This window comes from Miscanthus floridulus, chromosome 4 (genome assembly GCF_019320115.1).
Source record: "Miscanthus floridulus cultivar M001 chromosome 4, ASM1932011v1, whole genome shotgun sequence".
Classification (NCBI taxonomy): Eukaryota; Viridiplantae; Streptophyta; class Magnoliopsida; order Poales; family Poaceae; genus Miscanthus; species Miscanthus floridulus.
Genome location: NC_089583.1, coordinates 92,567,006 through 92,571,842, shown reverse-complemented (window position 1 = coordinate 92,571,842; position 4,837 = coordinate 92,567,006). Strand labels below are relative to the sequence as shown.

The following is a 4,837-nucleotide window of genomic DNA, read 5'->3' as shown; positions in this document are numbered from 1 at the left end:
TCTGGAGTGTACGCAGATGGAATAGTGCATGGTTTACTACTGGCCATATGTTCCATGGGAAAACAAATTATATGTAGCAAAACATGTGCCGTGCAACACCTCGATCGTGCGCTTTTGTGGAGCGCCGTAGTCATCGCGATGGCACGATGTGAGTTCATTCATCCATGCATGATGGCATTCATATCAAACACTCGTACGTAACCTGTATACAGACTTGCTACATATAATGCAATATAAACCCAAAGCGTCTTGGTTTATCCGATGATCACTTCGTGTCCGAGGCGTACGTGGCCACGAACTCGGCGATGTTCCTGTCGGAGCTGCCGCCTTCCCTGCTCGCCGCCCTGGCCTTCTCCATCCACACGTCGGCGTTGCTCCTGTACTCGGCACTCCTCTCGCCGTCCATCACCTCCTGGATGCCCCTGACCGAGAAAGTTAATTTTACAAGCCACCTCGCCCCTCCGCACGAGCCCGTCGGGCGCGGCCGGGCGCGCGCGCACGCCCACCCGCCACACGGCCTCCACGTACTTGGCGTTCATGGGCTGGTCCGTCCACTGCGGCACGGCCACCATGGGCACGCCCGCCACCAGCGCCTCCGCGGTGGAGTTCCAGCCGTAGTGGGTCAGGAAGCACCCCACGGCGCGGTGCGCCAGCACCTCCAGCTGCGGGCACTACGACACCACCAGCCCGCGCCGCCCGCCGCACGCGCCCTCGGCCTCCGCGAAGCCCGCGGGCAGCTTGTGGATCTCGGACGCGCGGACGACCCAGAGGAACGGCCGGCCGGCGTCCAGGAGGCCGTGCGCGATTTCCCGCATCTCCAGCGGGTCGAGCTCCGACAGGCTGCCGAAGGAGGCGTACACCACGGAGCGCGGCGGGTGCGCCTCCAGCCACGCGATGCACGGCGCGCCGGTCAGCTCGTAGAGGTGCAGCCCGTACTTGGTGTCGGACGGGAGGCGGTCGTCGCCGATGTAGGACGCCGGCACCGTCGGCCCGATCGTCTTGGCGCGCCACGCCGACGCCATGTACTCCGCCTCCTGCAAGTGGACGACATGCATGTACGCTGCTGCGTTAGTTAGTGCAAAGGCCAACGTCGTCCATCGACATGGCTGGCCCAGCTCGGCCAAGATATTTTCCCGACATAGCTGTCAGGACTCGGTCTTCGAAATTTCTAAACCTCTAGACGTAGATCTAGCGGGTAATGTCTTAATTTAGATAGAGAAGCTTGATCAGTGTACCTCGTCCTAGGTCAGTTGCAGCCATGGTGCCGCAACGACGTAGTCTATGTTGTTGTAGCAACGTAGGTGCGGTGATGGCACTACAGAGGCGACGGTGAGGTTGGTGGAGGCTTCCCATCGCTGACAGCACCGTCACTTGATCGGTTAGTGTTTTTCTATGGATAGGTTACAGCGGCTCAGGTCAACCTCATAGCTAGAGCCCTGCCCCCACCTCCCTTTATAGTGTTGTGCGACGAGGGCCAACCAACCATAGAACGGTTGGACGCCTCCAATCAGGACGCTGATCCAAGGGCCCAATTAATCGTTGGGCCAGTTGATGGATATCAAACTAGCATTTTGCCCCTTGATCTCACCTTGTTCCTTAAACCTAACTTACTTACTTTATCTTGTTTTCATTTCATCACAGACCAGTGTATAGAGCATGACTCATCGTCACGGTCTGTTGCCATTAGATTAAACAGCTACAACGCACCTCTTTGTTTTGAAACAGATACTCAACTAGGCCCTTAATATCCAGAAATCATAGTCTTTCCCATAAACCCATGTCGACTATGTGTTCTCTGAACGCACTAGGTGGTTAGCCTTTGATAAGCAGATCCGCAAGTACTTACTCGGTACTTATGTGCTTAATGCTTTCAAAATGATTCTGGATTTTTCTCCTTTACAACATAGAACTTAGTGTTAATGCGTTTAGCAGCACACTTGACCTGTTGTCTTAGGAGTTAACTTACTTTAAATGATTATTTTTGTTGTCTACCATTTTTAAATTCGGGTACAAATTCCCTTAATTTTCTTTTTCCTATTCCTTAAGCCTTATGTCAAGCTATACTATGGTATGCATCACTGATGACACCACAACTGTTTCCTTGAAGCTTTTCCATAATAATACTCCAACTGCTAGTGTTAACAACTGTTGTGAATTTCACTACACATCTTGCCAAGACTTAACTTTCGTACCCTCAACTATTTAAGAGTACTTATTCTTTCTTACTCAGCATGAGGCCTATGATACTTTGCTAAATTGTAAGACATTCTCAACCCCATTCCAGTGATCTATATCTGGATTGGACTTCTGCCAAAATATCCCAGATACATAAACTACGTCAGGGTAAGTTCTTACTTGTACTTGTACACTCATCAGGCTTCCAACAACTAAAGCATATAGAATCATATTCTTTTGATTGATCTCATATTAGTTCCAAGAACACTTAAAGTTTTCAAATCTATTACCCTTGACTATAGGAGCAGGTGTAGGTTTACTCGCATACATTCTTTATTTCTCTAGAATATTTTCTAAGTATGCCTTTACGATAGTCCTATTACTTCATTTTTCTTCTATCTTGGTGAATTTTAATTCCTAGAACCAATGATGCTTCACCAAGATCATTCACATTGAAACTTGAAGACAAAACTTCACCTTCTCCAATGATAGATTAACATCACTACCAGTGAGTACAATATTATTGAAAGGATCAAGATGCCCAAGAGGGGGGGTGAATTGGGCTAATTCTAAATTTTCTTGCAATAATCAAATTCTATGGATAGCCCAAATAACCCCTTGTGCCTAGAAAAGTATTTCTATCAAACTAATGCACAAAGGACTTACAACATATGTTCCAAACTTACTCTAGCAAAGCAATTCTAAGAATGTAAAGACAAGTATTGAATTACTCAAAGTAAATACTCAAAGTAAATGCTCAAAGTAAAGAGAGAGAGGAATGCGGCGATGTTTTGCCGAGGTATCGGAGAGTCGCCACTCCCCACTAGTCCTCGTTGGAGCACCCGCGCAAGGGTGTAGCTCCCCCTTGATTCGCGCAAGGATCAAGTGCTCTCTACGGGTTGATTCTTCGACACTCTGTCGCGGCGAATCACCCAAAGCCGCTCACAACTTGAGTTAGGTCACCCACAAGCTCCGCCGGGTGATCACCAAACTCCCAATCACCACTAAGCCGTCTAGGTGATGGCGATCACCAAGAGTAACAAGCATGAACTCTCACTTGACCTCGGGAAGCCTAATGAGACGATAGATGCACACTTGACTACTCTTGATTCACTAATGAGGCTACTCTCTTGGATTCTCAAATCTCAATCATCTCACTAGGACCTTGCTCTTCTTGGCACTCACAAATATGTTTCTTAGCTGTTGGAATGAGCAAAAGTCACTCCACACACGAGTGGAGCTTCTATTTATATGGCAGCCTGAAAAACGAACCGTTATGAGCTTCTGCGGGGTGACCGGACGCTCCGGTCGTGTTGACCAGACGCTCCGGTCAGTTCAACCCGTGAACCAGTAAAAAAGAGTTGACCGGACGTTGGTAGGGTTCGGTCAGCATAGACCGGACCCGTCCGGTCGCATGAAACCCTTACTGGACCCTTACTAGACTCGACCAGACGCTGAACCCTCAGGGTCCGGTCAGTACTGACCGGACGCGTCCGGTCGCAGATTCCCTTCTCTGGAACCTTACTGGAGTCGACCGGGCGCTGCCTTTCAGCGTCCGATCACATGACCCCTTCAGCGTCCGGTTGCACCGAACGCAGACAGCTGATCAAATGAACTGACTGGACCCTACGGCCAGCATCCGGTCGCATCGAGGGCCAGCGTCCGGTCAGCATTTGATCCTCCATTCACTTCCAACTTTCGATCATATGTGAATGAAGTTTGCTCCAAAGGATCTTAGGCATTCATAGGAGCTACCTAGAGCTAGTTTTAACAAGTGTGCACCACACCTAACTCACTAGACTCAACTAGGTCAAGCTACCCGTCCATACCCCCCTTAATAGTACGGCCAAAGGAAAAACAAAGTCCTAAACTACTCTAAGTGTCACTCCAACTTTAATCGACACTTAGAACTAGTCATCCTTAACCTTGTTGTCCATCCTTTGAAAACCGAAATGATTTCCATCGTAGGAGCATGACAACTTTGATTGCCCAATCGATCTCCATTACCATGACCTAACTTAATTGCCTCTGCAAAACACATGTTAGTCATAGTAATCTTGTATTATCATTAATCACCGAAACCCAACTAGGGGCCTAGATGCTTTCAATCTCCTCCTTTTTGGTGATTGATGACAATACCACCTCGAGTATGTGAAAGAGTAAGGTTTTTGATAGGCTTGGTTCATATAAGCTTTTGTCGGTAAGAACAAAAGTGTTAGTCAAGCTTATATGACCTAAGCCAACACAATGTACTCAAAGAATATGAATTAAGCATGAGTACAAGTAACAAAGCTCATTTGCATTGGAGTATAAGCGCGGAAGCAAAGGCAAATGGGCATAACACAAGTGATATGACATATACATAATGTAACATAGAGAGCACACATGTCATAAATCACAATCACGTAGATAGCACTATCACATAGATATAATAAAGTGCACGAAAGTAAACACACGAATACATAAGTAATAGTGTATCACACAAATAAAACTCTAAATGTATATAATACGCTAATACTATATAACTAGCTCCCCCTAGATCATGCTCCCCTTGAGTCTACATACTCGAACCCTCTCCCCCTTTAGCGTCAAACACCAAAACCTAAGGGTCGGTCGGTGGGGCTGCAGCGGATGAGTCAGGCACTGAAGTACGTGGGGCAAG

General features: G+C 47.9%; 1 pseudogene; it reads right to left on the bottom strand.

Moving 5' to 3' along the window:
* Positions 1 to 265: 265 nt before the first annotated feature.
* On the bottom strand, positions 266 to 1,055 carry LOC136548825 (UDP-glycosyltransferase 79-like; annotated as a pseudogene).
* Positions 1,056 to 4,837: the final 3,782 nt, after the last annotated feature.